We start from the raw sequence: 17918 nt of genomic DNA, 5'->3' as shown, positions 1-17918 counted from the left end.
CAGGCCACAATCCTCTGGTCCGTGTCAAATTACGACCATATATATATATATATATATATATATATATATATCGCATCCTGATCTTTCAGCCTCGTTCAGTGTTGTGTTTGGCATCAGTGCTGTAATGAAGACTGATGAGCAAATGGAGACGGCGTTCGCTGTTTATGCCGCCACTTTGTGCATGTGCATTCTTCAGGCTGATGCGTTGACGTTTACGTTCAGACTAGTGAGAAATGAAAGCGGAAGGGAAGTCGAAGGAATGAAATCAATTTCAGTCTTAAGGTGTCCCTTTTTACGAAACGCAGTGTTACTGTAAACATCTGTTTATAACCATTTATTAATGGACATGTCAATGAATGGACATGGAAAGGTGGTGGACTACACCAAGTTTTTTGGGGGTAGGTGAAGGGATGGATGTATTCATGTTGAGTCCAAAAGGTCCGTCCGTCCGTCCGTCTTCTTCCGCTTATCCGGGGTCGGGTCGCGGGGGCAGCAGCTTTAGCAGGGAAGCCCAGACTTCCCTCTCCCCAGCCACTTCAGCCAGCTCATCCGACGGGACCCCAAGGCGTTCCCAGGACAGCCGAGAGACATAGTCTCTCCAGCGTGTCCTGGGTCGTCCCCGGGGCCTCCTGCCGGTAGGACATGCCCGGAACACCTCCCCAGGGAGGCGTCCAGGAGGCATCCGAACCAGATGCCCGAGCCACCTCAACTGGTTCCTCTCAACGTGGAGGAGCAGCGACTCGACGCTGAGTCCCTCTCGGATGACCGAGCTTCTCACCCTATCTCTAAGGGAGAGCCCGGCTACCCTGCGGAGGAAACTCATTTCGGCCGCTTGTATCCGGGATCTTGTTCTTTCGGTCACGACCCACAGCTCGTGACCATAGGTGAGGGCAGGAACGTAGATCGACCGGTAAATCGAGAGCTTTGCCTTTCGGCTCAGCTCCTTCTTCACCACAACGGACCGATACAGCGTCCGCATCACTGCAGACGCTGCACCGATCCGCCTGTCGATCTCCCGCTCTAACCTACCCTCACTCGTGAACAAGACCCCAAGATACTTGAACTCCTCCACTTGGGGCAGGACCTCCTCCCCGACCCGGAGAGGGCACTCCACCCTTTTCCGACTGAGGACCATGGTCTCGGATTTGGAGGTGCTGATCCTCATCCCAACCGCTTCACACTCGGCTGCGAACCGCTCCAGTGAGAGCTGGAGGTCACGGCTTGAAGAAGCCAACAGCACCACGTCATCTGCAAAAGCAGAGATGCAATGCTGAGGCCACCAAACCGGACCCCCTCAACGCCTCGGCTACGCCTAGAAATTCTGTCCATAAAAGTTATGAACAGAATCGGTGACAAAGGGCAACCTTGGCGTCCAAAAGGTGATCAATGGTAATGAATTGGTGTTATTAAATCCAGGCCATTGACTAAGGTGAAGCCTCCTTTCTCAACAACACTTACACAAACAGTAATCTATGCCATTCTTACATCTCAGATGGATTACTGCCATGCGCTTTTATTTTGGAGTCAGCCAGTTCTCTCTCTGGAGTGTCTCCGGTTGGTCCAAAATGCAACTGGACGTTACCTAACTGGTGCTCGTAAGAGGGAGCATAAAACTCCAATTATCGCCTCAGTAGGTCATATTGACTTTGATGCGTGGATGAATGGATCTAAAAAAAATTGTATATTTATCATTGATGAATACAATGAATGAATGAATGAATTGTGGCTAAATGGGTGACACGTTCAACATCTTGTTGATTGTTGCGTGGATTGACGCATCTTCACTTGATGAACTGATTAATGCCTATAAAAGAGACGTAAGGCCAAGGACTGACGATATCAATCTCCGTGTATATTTTCAAGGAAAAATAGTTGTCCTATTCTAAAAATATCCTCTAAAAAGATGAAGGACGTCACTCTGTGTCTGATCATCATCCTCATCATCATCATCCTCATCATCCACCACTGACAGCTGAGAGAGAGTGATACCGTCGTTCATGTAATCAATACACAATCAACTACTCTTTACCGCCATACAAGCAAAAAAAAAATTGGGGGGAAAAATACATATTGTCAGGTTAGGTTTTTCTACTGCAAGACGACGCAGTTTCCACTTCATCTAAAATGCATTTTCCCCTCCATGATTAATGGATTAGTGGCATGTTGTATTCATTTTCTCTGTTGGAGCGCGATAATCATAAATGCCTCTTTTGAATATTACATGAAATTGCTCCTTGTCCAAGAATGCAATTATATAACATGGTAAACGTAAAAAAAAATACAATTTCAAGTGTTGAATCCAGTATGAAACCCATTTTACCCAAATGTATGATTCAATCCATTAAATAAGAAGGAATTTTAAAAACTAAGATCAAAATGTAATTCTTGGTGGGTTTGAATTAGCCAAAAGCAGCAACAACGGATCCAAAAACTATGAAATATATATTAGTGATATATTTTAAAAGCTGAATTTGGAAAATACAAAATCAGACAAAATAATCATGGCATTTGAATTCAGGCTAAAATAGTGGATGACGCAAATGACCAGCATAGCAAGTTAAATGAAACGAGTGGATGTTTTTTTTTTTTTTTTAAACTCTTTGACTGCCAGACGTTTTCAAAAACGGGTTGTCGCCAGTGCCAGCCGATTTAAGCATTTTGAGTGATCTTTCAAGGTCCACAGAAAATGTTGTGTTTGGACTATGGAAACACACATCCGACCAAATGAAAGATTGGACTCTCATCTTTCATCAGAAAAAAAAAGTTTGTTTCTACCTTATTCCGTTCTTCAGTAATCAACAATAGAAAATGGTTACTTTCACCGAAATTCTCTGTTTTGAAACAAAAAACGGAGAAAAAGAGCTTTTTGTGAAACAATGTTATTCATATTATTGTAAGTGTAGAGCTGCTTGCAAACGCTCGCCATTGCCCGTTCCCTCCTCCATCTAGCTCCATCTAACGTCTTCTACTGCCACGTCAATGCTTTCCAACCACGGAGTCACCATCATCTTCATCATTGATGATGATCATCGTCATCAACAATGTGCTCTTTTAGCGATGCTTTTGGTCTTTGAAAAAAACGGCTCTGGCGTTAGCTCCTCGCGACCGGCCGCCATTTTTCCTTTGTTTTCCATTCTGATCTCCTGCTCGACGCTCTAGCTCCGCCTCTACTGACGCCCACCCGATCTTGTCAAAAGAGAGTCATCGCTGCCCTCTAGGGGCCAAAAATAGTCATTAGGCTCACGAGACCTGCTTAAAACTTTCAGGAGAGCTCCGCAAGCCTTCCCAGCACCCGTTTCAAAAAAAAAAAAAAAAAAAATGGGAGGACGTCTTTTAACGTCTTTGGCGCTCCTCCGTAGGTTTTTGCAGAACGTCATTTAACGTCTTTGGCAGTAAAAGAGTTAACAGCTAAGAAAAAACATGGCAAGGACACCCATCCATCCATTTTCCTAACCGCTTGTCCTCACAAGGGTCGCGGGGGGTGCTGGAGCCTATCCCAGCTGGCCTCGGGCAGTAGGCGGGGTTACGCCCTGAACTGGTTGCCAGGCACACAGAGACGACGTCCATATTTTCAACAACTCCGCTATTAGATCATCAAAGCGTTCCATAGCTCTGTAGAACCCAACCCTTCTGTCTGTTTTGGCCTTCAGGACCACAACGCGCTATCAGTAATTACGTTTATATGCTCACGCAGAGTGTAATCGCGTTAGTCATAGCGCTATTACATACGACACCAATAGCTCCGCGCCCCGAGATCACATGTGTCGGGCTGCGGGATTTCTGTTGAATAAAGACGTGTGCTGGCCAGTCTTGCTGAGAAATAATGGTCCTCGCACTTCCTATTTACTCCACGAGATAGGAAATCAATAGGAATCTTCCTGGAAGCGGCGAGGGGAATAAATTGGTGGACGCGGACTCTGATGTGACACGCAAAGGCGGCAGGCAGAAAAGCACATCGCAGCTCATTTGGGCCAAAACGCATTAGCCAAAGCTTCATCTGTAACGTCTGCTTATTTCCTTCAAGGATGACCGACAACGCCCAAGGTCGGGAAATTTCACCCCCCTTTTTTTTTTTTTTCTGTTTGTTGATTTTGAGCAGCTTGTTTGCAGACGGCGGGAAACAAATCACACATTTCCCAACAGGCCTTGCTTCTTGTGATGCTCGTCAAAAGTAGTTGTTATTGCATGGGACGAAAAAAGAAGAAAAATAGACCAACTGGGTTTATATCAACAATCCACAAGTGAATGATAACGTTGCTTCAGTCCGTTTGTTTAATAGTTGTCCGCTACCTTGATCGATTGGTCGTAAAGAGCAACTTTTTAGGCAATAAGCAAACCCGATTGATTTCTGCAATAGCCATTTATTATTTGCCAGGCGAATATTGACTTTCCATATGTCACATTTTTTATGACTCTGCAAAGGACCTTTTGCCAGCTGCGTGGATGTAATGCAATGACATCAATTGTCATCAACGACTACATTGGATTTGGTGTTTTTGAAAATATGTAATCTAGCGTCATCGAAATCTGAAGTATCTTAGATGTTTATGAAAAACATGCGTGGTAAGGTCAAGGCTCAAAATTTTGTTTTTACGGAGCAGATGTGCAAACTAGGACTTTATTTGAGGAACAACTTTCTGATTTAGTGGAGCAATCTTTTTGCAGGTTCATCCCAGGGACCAAAAGCAAGACCGAGCTTTATTAAACAATAAAAAAATGGTGTTCCTTTTTATACATTTAACGTTTTTTAATTTCTTAAGTTCACATTGTCGATAGCGGCAAACTGTATTTTCTTGTCTAGAAGCAAAGCTAAATTGATTAACATTTATTGTGCAGACCTCAAAAGTTTAAATAAAGGACTTTATTGTGAAAACAAACAAGGAACATTACTATGCTAATATTTCTGTTTCTGTATAGTGAGTGATTTTTTTTTGTCCATAGTCCATATATTTATTAATTAACTTCAAACCCATAGATGAAAGACATATTCGCATGTCTAAACCAATAAAACGCATAATTTGAATGACGTCAACACTTTTAGTTCATGATTTGATCTTACATAACCAATCACAATCGCAAGTTGATTTGCATGATGTTCATGTTAAAAATGTTACATATAAGCTTATAAATTTACAACACGCTACAGCCATATTATCCTGGCGTCCACTATAACTAAAAGGTAACCCCCAAAAAACATTTCCATGTTGTTCTTATGCGGGAAGAGTCAAAATCAGCAAATATAAATAAATTTTGCCCAGCAGAAAAAAATTGGGTCTGAAGGGGCTACATTGCTCCTATTTTACTTTTCAAAGTTGAGGTCAAACACCCAAGCACTTTATTCCAGTGTAAATGCGCTAGCCGTGTCATTCGGTAATCTTGAAATTGAGCACAGCTTCTCCGTCTTTTCTCATTGTCCCATCGAGAGAAGGATACTTTTTAGAAATGTAGCTTATTTGCTTTCACAGAGGTGATTATTACTAAATTTAGAGTGACTTCGCAATCTATTTCCGTGCACTAGCCACTGCCAACCGAAGTGTGTTGCTAGCTAGCTAGCTAGCTGCTGCTGCGGTGTAACGTACTGTAGCTTCACTCAACCTCCGACTACCCGCGGTAGGTGACTTGAGCCCAGCGAAGCTTTTTGCGTCATCTTTGCGGTTCATTCTCAATTTTTATATTGAATGTGTTTTGATGAGGCGAAAAATGCTAATTTTAGCTCGCAAACTGCGACCACTTATTTTCAGCCTTTGCTAAGGTAATCCAAATTTTAGCTGTGTTCTTCCTATGATTGTTGATGCACTTTTGAAGTGATTGATTTGTCATGAGCTGTCTTATATGCTGTTTAGAGTCAGTTATTGATAGGACCTTCATTTTGTTTGAAAGTAGCAAGCATAAGGCAGCTTAGAGGAGGTTGTCTATAGAATGTAAAAGTTTTCTTGTGTCTTCATCGGTTCATGTGGTCCCTTCAGAACGCAGTGTCTTAGTAGTGCATAAACTTTGAGTGTTGATTAGCCTATGCATGACATTCAATTATAATTGATGATGTTTACGTTAGCGTTAGCTAAATCTAAATTGTAATCTGAAGAGGAATAATGAATTTTGTCCTCTTTGCGTGTTCCAAAAATGAAGATAGATTTAATGTAAGAAAAACACACCTTTGCAAAAATGATTTAATAAAAAAACAGAGAATCTCTGGACAAATAACTGCCTCTAATCATCACTTAAACATCGTGGGATTCAGAGCGTCAAATGTAGCTCTTCCGCATGCACAACGGTTTCTCATAGTTAAAAAGACCTCCTCTCTTTCATTTGTAGACAAAACATACTCTCTGGTACTTTTCCGTGAGCGATGGCGAAAACAGAGTCAGGTGTGCGTGTTCAAAACAGATTCGGTTCTCAAGGACCAAATGTGTTTTCGCACAAAGTGCTGAGAAGGAACTTTTTTAGACTAAATAGTATGTCCCAGCTTAAGGTCAGCCTATACGAAGTCAACACCATCTGCTCTGCACAGGACACAAAACATTTCGACAAGGTTAATATAAAGAATTAAAATGTTCATAATGTGTAACAATAGTTGATATATGAAATTAGGTATTAAAAATGTTATAATATCTATCAAATCCCGTGTCATAATAACGTCTTCCTTTTTGGATAAGTTGAAATGGCTTCACTATACATGAGAGATGTAGAAGATCAACAGATGCTTCGACACGTTGCAACTCATTTGGAAAAGTGACACCCATTACCCAGCATGCTTTGCACAACCTGTGTCGTCGCAGTCCACCTTGGAAAAAAACATGGCGGCCAGTTGGGTGACGCGGTGCGGAAGCGTGAAGGGCAGCCGCGCCGCATTCATATGCATGCAGGCAGTGAGCCATGCAGAGGGATTGCGCTGAGGCGAGGCGAGGAGAAGAGAGTGTCGCGGGGCTAACGGCGTCCTGCTGAGAGCGCGAGCCCTGCTAAAACAATAGTGTTTATGTCTGACTGGCTGCACGCCCCAGGGGGACACGAAAAAGGGGCTAGCACGGAGACCGGGATGAATAAAGATGGGCAGAAAGTGAACAGGAGTGTTCCAGTTGTGCTGCACGGCGGTGGCCTACTGAAGCTCACTTGTACTCAAAGAGAAACATTACGAGTGTTTACTTTTAGCAGGTAACTCATTTGCATACTTTTGTTATCCAGCTGGCAGCTTTTTTTGAAAATGTATTTTTTACTGGAAATCCTCCCCGGTGGTGAAAAACGCTTAAGCAAAACATCTGCGGGTTGTGTTGCCGCTTTGTAAGATTTCGGATGTTTGCGTGAAGCAACACGTCATGAAATAGGCATTTGATGTTTTTGAACTTTACATAGACTCAAAATGTACATTGTATTTAATGTTCACACAAAAGCACTTATGCTCAGTTGATCAAACAAAACAATTTGTCTTTGATGTTTATGAAGATACACATCCAAAACTAAATTGTGTTTGATGTTTGCGAAGAGCGCGTATGCTAGGTTCATCGAGAACTACAGAAATTGTCTTTGATGTGCATTAAAAACCGTACACCAAATACTCCTGATGTTTACGGACAAAAAAAAATACACTTTATTTATCAAAACTCAAAGCCTAATTGTTTTGGGTGTTTACGAAAAATGTTTGCTAGGTTTAAATGTTCGATTCATTTTCTAAAGCTCATATCGTCATTATGGTTGCAGGTGAGCTGTCGGCAATCCCAGCTGACCGAAGGACAATTTAGAGCCTCTAACGAATCTAACGTGCGCTGTTGTGAAGAGGTATATAAGAATTTTGTCCTCTTTGCGTGTTCCAAAAATGAAGATAGATTTAATGTAAGAAAAATACACCTTTGCAAAAATGATTTTTAATCAATCAGAGATCTCTGGACAGATAAACGCCTCTATCATCACTTAAACATCGTGGGATTCAGAGCGTCAAATGTAGCTCTTCCGCGTGCACAACGTTTTTTTATAGTTAAAAAGACCTCCTCTCTTTCATTTGTAGACAAAACATACTCTCTGGTACTTTTCCGTGAGCGATGGCGAAAACAGAGTCAGATGTGGGTGTTCAAAACAGATTCTGTTCTCAAGGACCAAATGTGTTTTCGCACAAAGCGCTGAGAAGGAACTTTTTTAGACTAAATAGTATGACCCAGTTTAGGTCAGATTATACCGAAATCAACACCATCTGCTCTGCACAGGACACAAAACATTTCGACAAGGTTAATATAAAGAATTAAAATGTTAATAATGTGTAACAATGGTTAATAAAATAAAATGAAGTATTAAAAATGTTACAATATCTATCAGTTGCAATACGGAAGGAAGCGCGAGTTTTCGGAAAAAACGTACCCTTGACTCATTGAAAACTAAAATGTCTTTGATGTTACAAATATATATCTTTTGAAGACTCTCAACTGTCTCTATTAAGCTTAATTCGTCCAAAAAAATGAATGTATTTGATGTTTCAAAAAACAACAACTTTTATGCTCATTTGAAACTAAATTGTCTTTGCTATTTATATATAATAAAAAAAATTGGTGTGATCCACATGTCTGTCACATGCTTCTCGTACGGTGTAAGCTAACTGCGTATGCATGTTGAAATGGAAACTAGAGTGTACTTATAAATGAACGACAATCACATTGGGTGGTTCAAAGCAGAGGTGTAGTTTGCAACATTCAAGTTAAATAATATTAATTAAAAACAATAATAATAGGGAAAAAATGGCAAGAACAAGAAAAGACACTGCTAATGATTGAAGCCAAAAATGTCAAGAAATGTCAAAAAACATGTGAATAAGCACTTTCCAATGGCGCCCATGTTTCAGCATCGCCAAGCTCATTATTTTTATGTCTACTGGCAAGCAAGCTCCAACTTAATTATTTCCATTGTTTCTGTGATCCGTTCTTTACAGGTTGGTGTCTTTTCAGCTGTCCACTTATTCATGGTTAAATTTTTTGTGACCATCCGTAAGGAGAGAAAAATATTCTTATTCTTTGACAATATGCTAAAGTTATGCAGTTATGCTCTTATCATAAGTTTGAGTGGAGTGGCCTGATTAGTGCTCATCATCACTCGCTTTGTCGCGTCCAATCAAATATCTTTGATTTTCGTCCTTCACCAACCCTTTCTTTGAATAAATGTACTATTTTCTTTCAAGCCCGTTGTATAGAGCTACGATGGGGTGTAATATGCAGTCATGGGGGGGGGGGAGGATGAGACCACCTTGCTTTCTTCCATTTCTTGTTCTTTACAATAGCTGGCGCCGTTAAAGGTGCAACATGTGACTAAGAGATAAAAATGAAAACTTGAATGCTTAAAAGCACAGTTTTTGGCTGTACAATGCCGCAACTATTGATGAAAGAGCGCACGAGATTTGCGTTGTTATCAAGAAAACCTTGGCAAATGGCTAGATATCAGCTCTGAAATTATGAATGAAAACGTTTCTTTCTTTATATTGTGAGAGTGAGCCGTACGACATCATCTGATTAATGTTGTGAGGTAAAGAACTAGATCAGCAAGAAAAAGGTTGACGTCGTCACTATCACTACTGAACAGCCAATCTGCCCGTCATATTTACAAAAAAAAAAAAATACCGTTACATGCTGTTAGGCACCGCCTCTGGCAGGGACGAAATAGAAACACATTTAATTGAAAACTAAATTGTCTTTAACGTTTTTGTAGAACATACGCAAAGTTGATCAAAGCCTAAATTATCGTTGTGTACAAAATAAATATGTTGAATATGTTGAAATGAAAACATGTACGCCACGGTTCATATCTATCCATCCATCTCAAACACTAAACTTTCATTGAAAAAAAAATGCAACTCATACTGTTAGATATTATAACATTTTTAATACTTCATTTTATTTTATTAACCATTATTAACATTCCAATTCTTTATATTAACCTTGTCGAAATGTTTTGTGTCCTTAGTAGAGCAGAAGGTGTTGATCTCGGTATAATCTGACCTTAAACTGGGTCATACTATTTAGTCTAAAAAAGTTCCTCCTCAGCGTTTTGTGCGAAAACACATTTAGCCCTTGAACTAGAATTTGTCTCAAAAACACCCAACTGACCTTGTTTACGCCATCTGCTCATGGAAAAGTACTCAGAGATTTGTTTTGTTTACAAATAAAAGAGAGGAGGTCCTAAAATTATAAAAGCCGTTCGCCACCCGGAAGAGACACATTTGACGCTCTGAATCCCACGATGTTTAAGATGATTAAGATAGAGGCTGTTATCTGTCCAGAGATCTCTGATTGATTAAAAATCATTTTTGCAAAGGTGTATTTTTCTTACATTAAATCTATCTTCATTTTTGGAACACGCAAAGAGGACAAAATCACACTTATTCCTCTTCAATATGAAATAATATCATTAATAGGTATTAAATAACACCGTTTTCTTATTTATTTGCACAAACGATTAAAAATAAGGCCAAACCAGACCCGGCATGATTGAGCTTGGAATGGAAAGTAAAAGCGGAGGGCAGAAGTGGCTCCAGGGAGGCCAGTCCAGTATTTGTTAACTTGACAGGTAATTAGACGAACAATTGAGGTGTGGCTTTGTTCCCCGAACCTAAATCAAGTTGAATTAGTCAACATATTGACTGTGTGAATAGTTAAACATTTGGAGGCTGAAAAGACGGCTGCGGCTTTAAAGTGCAAGGGGACATTATTGGACGCATTAACTTGCTGGCCGTGACGTTTCAAACTGCACTTGACAAAATGCTCGTTCGTGTTTTCAATAGTCAGGTTTCCATCCATTTGTTTTGAATTTTTTAAGCGAATTTACTGAAAACGGGCAAAACGGACGTGCGACTTGTGCCCGTTTCCATCTGTTCTTCTTTTGTGACTATTGAGAGGGAACTCCGCTGCTGTAGGTGGCGCTATACACCGTAGAGATGTGATCAAAAGAAGACCTGGAAGCAACTGCGCCGTGTGATGACATCGTATGAGTTTTCTAATTCTTGATAAACCGTAGCGTTTCTTTGCTACTTTCTCTCTAAAATAGCATTATAATTCGCTTCTCCAAAAAGAGTTCTGTTTCGTCGCCCCCAAACATACCTTACTTTATTATCCGACATTGCTTTGGGACTACAAACGTACGTGTGACAAACGTGCAAAGTGTGTCCGGTCTTACCAGCGGTTATACGCAAAATCCGCCCCCTCTAAGCGTAAAAACGTTTTTGCGAATTCTGGGCTTTTTTTCTCTCGAATATCTAGCGTTTCAATTCAGTTTTATTTTTGCATTTCTTGAAAATTCCAATTTAAATGGGTGACTGGAAACCCAACTAATTAAATTTTGGACGGGCCAAACTTAAATTATGACGACAATTTAGGTTTCGGTGAACTTAATGTACATGTTTTTGTAGAGACTGAATGTGGTTTGTTGTCATTGAATGACGCGTGTATTTTTTTTTCCAGTTTTCAAAACAACATATCTTCAATAAACCTAATTTGCGCTTTTGTAAATATGGAAGACAAATTTTGGTTTCACTGAATCTGGTGTCTTCCCTTTAACGTTTTTCCACAAACATCAAAGACAATTACAATTCTTGACTATGTCTTTTTTTTTCCAGATCATTAAGCCGTCAATTCTTTTTGCTTTCTGTCAACCGCTTTCCATTCCAATCCATTTACTCGGGCGGAACCACACTCGTGTTTTGTCCTTCGCTTCACTGGTCGTCAGTGGAAATGTGGAAACAAAGCGCACAACATATTTTCTACCCTATATCGTCCGTTGTTAGTGTGTGTCTACGCGCCCGCGAGTCATTATGCTCACTCATTCTGGCATATTACATTCCCCATTGTGGGCTTTTAAAGCGGATAATTCCGCCCCCCCCCCCCCCCCCCCGCCATGCTTTTTTTCAAGGCCTTCTCCACACCGGGAGAAGTTTGAAGCCGCCATTGTAATCTCCGTAATGTCAAGGCGGAGAAAATGTCCCTCCTCCAGCGGCGAGCATTTGCCAGGGTCCAAACATCTGCACGCCAGGATGTTTTGGGAAAGCTAATCGGCTGATTTGAAACGGGACCAAAAAAACAATGGCGTTCTAATCCCTCACTTTTTTTTTTTAAATCCAAGAGTGGTGTGGTGCAGAAAGAAGGAAAGAAAGATGAAGCTATTTCATGCCTCGTCGCTTCCACTGTTTTTTATGAACCGCCACACCCTCAATGTCCCCCTCGTCGGGATTTATAAAGCCTGTTTGCAATAGTCAGACACCTTTTAGAAGGACGAAGGTACTTTTCATAATTAGTGTGTGTGTGTGTGTGCGTGTAGGTGTGCGCATTTGTGTGTGCCTGGCTGCCTTCACTCGCTCGAGTGGCAGTAATTTAACTTGAGCAAAGATAAGACATGGCATCTCTGGGAGAAGGTGCAATTTCCTTAGCTGTCTTTCCTGTTATTCATTTGACAATTGGCAAACATCACTTGCACACAGGATCTAATTTGTCCCTCCGCACGGCCACACGAGTGGCCCGATTTTAATGATTGTACGCGCCGTGCGTTATGTCAAAAAAAAAAAAAAAAAAAATAGTTTGCTGTCTTAGTTTCTCATCCGACAAGTTTTGCTGAAGTTTTTAGGATGATCTCAAAGTTGCTTTGGGCTTTTTTTCTGTGTAGCTGCTCCTTATGAATGCCATGTCGATTTCAAGCAAAAATTTGCGTCATCATATTAGAGATTAGTTACAAAATAATTGCATATCTGGAAAGCCCTTGTCAAGACCTTTAATTTTTGGTGTGATGTGTGGTTTTTGAAATAGAACAAAATATTTTTTGACAAAGATGTTCAATACCACATTTATTCAAACTGATACCAGTACGAGTCCTCAAATCTCGAGTTGTCACCAAAACCAATACGGATACAGCATTCGAGGAAATCGGCATCCGAGGAAATCGGATTTTTCCAACTTGGATTGTCTCAGTTCCGACCTCAAAGCGTTCGAGGCGAATGCGGACAACAGAGATGGCTGATTCCGATAAATTGTTTGTTGTTGTGGTCAACACAGTCATTCCAAATCGCGTTGTGTTACGTGAACCTTTTTCAAATAAATACATTTAAGTAGTAATTAGGGGGTGTTAAAAAAATCGGTTCGACATTACAGCGCACAATTCTCGTATCGATTCAATATGCAGCCAAATCGATTTAAAGATCAATTTTTGATGGAAATATTCAACAAAACGTCTTAATTAGGGTTAGGGTTCACACTTGAAGCATGCGAGAATGTTATATTAATGGAACATTAAGCCTTAAAATTTGATTTCAATGCTGTTCAAACATGAAACGGATTGCAACCTGTTTGTTAAAAACTGTGGCTCACCGTTATAAGCCTGAAGTGCATCTACGTCGTCATACAGATCGAATCGCAAGGTACGAGGCAATTCGCACCCCTAGTAGTAATTAGTGCTGTCAAAGTTAAAGCTTTAAAGCTTTAACTCACGAGTTAAAGCTTTAAAGCTTTAACTCACGAGTTAAAGCTTTACATCTGGAGTTAAATTTTTAACTCCGGAGTTAAAGCTTTAAAGCTTTAATTTTGACTAGTAGTAATGCAAAAATATGAATATCTGTTTAAAATTTAGTACCTTTTGTCAAGTGACGTCAGATTGAAGCCGGTCAGTGAAGGGGTCCTGAGAATGTTTGCACCTCTCTGGGGAATGACCATCATTTTTAACTCTTTGACTGCCAGACGTTTTCAGAAAAGGGATGCCGTGGGTGCCAGCCGATTTAAGCATTTTGACTGATCTTTCAAGGTCCACAGAAAATTATGTGTTTGGACTATGGAAACACACATACTACCAAATGAAAGATTAGACTCATCTTTCATCAGAAAAAAAAGTTGTTTGTTTCTACCTTATTCCGTTTTTGAGTAATCAACAATAGAAAATGGTTAGTTTCACCTCTGTTTTCAAACAAACGTCTTTTAACGTCTTTGGCACTCCTCCATAGGATTTTACTAAACGTTATTTAACGTTTTTGGCAGTCAAAGAGTTAAGCAAGAAAGAAAAAAAATCTTGGTCACTGTGTCGGAAATTTTTTAAATATTTCCGATCTGAAAAGACTTTTGTGAGTGTTTTGAAAATAGTATTTTGACTTGATGGAATAGTGAATGGTGGCATTTAAAACAAAAACAAACATGTTTCTTGGCCGCTGTGCTTTCTTTTCTGGTAATAGTGACAAGATAATTACAGATTTGGAAAGCTTTCAGCCAGGCCTTTAATTTGAAATGTGACTCATTTTGGTTTGTTGTAGATAAATTTTTGACCTTATCAGAATAACTCTGACACATTTGTTTTGTCACGGCATCAACACACGTACGTGTTAGTGACAAAATAAGATAGAAATGTGGAAAACCTCCATTAGGCCTTCAGTTAGCTATAAGACAGATAAAAATGGTTAAAAATAGTTTAATGAGTTTTCTTTGGTCCTTCCTCGGGTCTCCTGACGGCCTCACGACTCTGGCTGGAAGTGTTCGGTTTAGGTGAACGGTATGGGATTTTTTAATAGGTTTTAGGTGAACTAATGAATACACACACACACTCGCACGCGCACACACTCACCCACATACAAAAAAAAAAAAAAAAGATAGAGCAATGATGATGACATTACCGAAAAATTAAAAAATAAAATAAATAATATATATAATATAATAATATAATAAAATAAAAAAAATAAAATTACCGAATGAACAATACTGAGCTCTCCAGGAAAAAATAAAAAATAAAATAGTTTATTGACCTTGTGACATTTTCAAGCCCCAAACAATAAAATACATTGATTTTGGTCACAATATTGACGTACATGTATCGCATTCCATTGAGCCTTCAATTTGAGTTATGACCCAATTATGAGTCATTCTTTAAAATCAAGATAAATCATCTCTAAAATGTCGTTGCCATTGTAAGTTGGGAGACCCGTGGCGTGGAACTATGTTGAATTGTAGTTTGTGTGTGCGTGTGTTTATTGTTGAAAATTGTCTTGTAAACATAACAAAACGTATAAAGTTTATATGGATTGATAGAGAAAGAAGCTAAGATTATAGCTTCTTCATTTTGCCGTTATAGTTTGTTGTCCATGTCAAACAGCGGCCATTCTTAGTAATAATGTACACAACCTGCTGTGTTTTTGGTGCACTTATGACACAAACAACAGCTCGTTTGTCTGCGATGTAATCACCGCGGGAGGCGTAACAGGAGGCGGCAAGTATAACTCTTTGAGACTGTGATTTAGTGGAGCGCCCGTGTCTCAGATGACCACCCTCTCGTTGTGGAATTATTGGCTCAGGACAATAGCGGTGGCTCTCGGCAGCCAAAGCTTTTTTTTTTTCTTTTTTTTTTCTCCATGTTACTGTGATCCAACTGAGACATTTCTATGCTACTGTGATAACATTTCCAACATTAAGATTTCTGTCAGTAACTGAGTCTTCATTGTTACGTGCGTTATTATTATTATTTTTTTATTTATTTTATTATTATTTTTATTTTTATTTTTTTCTTCTCAGGAGAGCTCAGTATTGTTCATTCGATTTGACATCATCATTGCTCTCCTTTTTTTTTTTTTAAAAAAAAAACAACAAATAAATTAAAAAAATTTAATAAATGTTTTTTTTTTTTTTAAATATATATACATATATATATACATATACACACATATATATATATATATTATTTTTTTTTTTTTGTATGTGGGTGAGTATGTGTATGTGCGTGTGTGTGTGTGTGTGCGTGCGAGCGTGTGTGTATTCATCAGTTCACCTAAAGCCCATTAAAAAAAATCCCATACTAATAATATAATATAATAAGAAATTGCCAAATGCAGAAACATCAATGTAAGTTATCACGATGTAGTGGGTTATTAAAGGCTTAAATAATGCCCCAGTTTGAAGATGGTAAATAAGAAATAATCATTCTACAGGGCTTGTGCCGGTTTCGGCAGGACCTTTACATCATGGCTCATGTTGGCCCGAACTGCCACCACCCAAATAAAAGGGCTGTGTTAAAAGGAACCCCGGCTGTAAAGACAAGTTTGCTCCATATGATTTATTTGGTTGTTGCTAACATAACTATGAGATTCATTTTTCAAAAATCATTTCCCATTTACTGAATTTTGTCGAAACTGTATTTCTGCCGAGCAATGTGAAACGCATGTAAAGAAAGCAAGGTTAGCCTCTGTCGCGTTCCTAAAGGGATGATCAAAACTCTTGAATGTGCCTGGTGAATGACGAAAGCACGGCGCGGGGGCGAGGGTGGCTCTCCCGATCGCGTGTTGTTTCTTTAGGAACGCTACAAGCCTTGTTTTCTTTATACGCGTTCCACATTGCTCGGCAGAGCCGCCATTCTACGGTCCAAATAAAGTTGCAACAAAATGTATTAAACTGGAAATCATTTTTGAAAAATGAATCTCGTAGTTATATTACCAACAACCAAATAAATCATATAGAGCAAACTTGTCATGACAGTCGGGGTTCCTTTTGAGGTAACTTGTAATTGTTGCTGCAGCAACTGTATTAGTTGTAATTCTGTGTTTGTTTTGATATAAATGACTGAAAAGTAAACACAGTATTAGTCACCAGTCAATCACATGACACATGTAAAGACAGAGATCCACATTATACTGTGAAGACAGATATCCAACCCACACCCACACTGCAGTCCCTGGATTGGTTGCCGTCCACTTCCCGGCACAGACATCAGACTGTTGGCCCGCGTGCTGTGAACTTTGAAGGCTTTTTCTATTTTCCTATCACATCCGGTGCATTCTTTTTTTTTCATGTTTCTGGAACCGCTGAATTGCCGGATCGGTGGGCAAAAAAATTATGCCCCACAACAAGGAACCGCTTGGCGTTTGTAGCCAGCCTACCTTTTAAACATCTTTCACAGGAAGCATTTCCATTCTTGTCTGAAGCTTCCGGCCAGCTTGTCTGTGTTGTTTTGTTTCTCCTGCACGGAGACCCGTAAGCCTGAATGGCTTTCATTTCACTAATAACTCCGTAATGGTCTGTTTTTCAGTGTGTGTTTTCAATAGCCTGATTGAATGGCGGCTAATCTATTTGGAAATTTTCCCCAGAGACTCCCGCTTACATTGTCGCTTGTGAAGGTTGCGTGCGAAAAGCTGCCTGAAATATCATTTTCACACACTCGCGATATTTTCAAGTCAGCCAACATATGCATTCAAAATCGGCAGTTACTAAAAAAAATCAGAGACAAATCGAGCGGAATATGCCTTGCGGTTGATTAATGACCTCTTCTGCGGCTTGTCTATAAATACGCCTGCATCCATCAGGTTAGCTGCAAGCTAGCCGGAGACAGCTAATCAACGCGGAATGCTCAGTAAAGCTTAACGCTCGTCATGAGGAGTCTCAAGTGGGAGCCGTGTCGCCATTTTAAAGTCACACTTTTAATGCCAGAAAAAACGCACACGGACCAGGCCTAAGAACATCATGTCAACAAAATATAGTTTAGCTTCACCCAATCTCTTTTGGATTGGGGCTCTTACGGGACCTGAACTCAGCCCAAAAAGTACATTTCTGACCTATTCAATTTTGAGCATGGATCCTTGAGAGTTTTATGGTCATTTGTCATCCTATCTCTAATCTGTCTGTAATCTGTACATCATGGCTGGCCTCACCACTGCTTTCATATACCACTCCTTTCTTCTACCCATTCCAACCTGCTCCAAACCGTTTCTTCATCTCCTTTACCACAGTCACCGTTGCTCTGGACCGCGTTGATCCCAAGTATTTAAAGACCTCCGACCTCGCTATCTCTTATCTCTGGAACCTCTCTCATATATTCTGTTTTACTTCTGTTAATCTTCATTCCTCTACTTTCCCAGCGTATTCCTCCACCTTTGTAACTGCTCCTCCAACTGCTCCCCCAACTGCTCCCTTCCTTAATTGCGGATCACAGTGTCATCTGCGAAC

General features: G+C 40.0%; 1 protein-coding gene across 3 annotated transcripts in view; it reads left to right on the top strand.

Moving 5' to 3' along the window:
• cdh8 (cadherin 8) overlaps window positions 1–17918 on the top strand; it is a 145587-nt gene that overhangs the window by 82829 nt on the left and 44840 nt on the right. The window lies entirely within an intron of this gene.

Source organism: Vanacampus margaritifer, chromosome 4 (genome assembly GCF_051991255.1).
Source record: "Vanacampus margaritifer isolate UIUO_Vmar chromosome 4, RoL_Vmar_1.0, whole genome shotgun sequence".
NCBI classification, from domain to species: Eukaryota; Metazoa; Chordata; class Actinopteri; order Syngnathiformes; family Syngnathidae; genus Vanacampus; species Vanacampus margaritifer.
The sequence above is the reverse complement of the archived record's forward strand: the minus strand, read 5'-3'. Positions and strand labels throughout refer to the sequence as shown.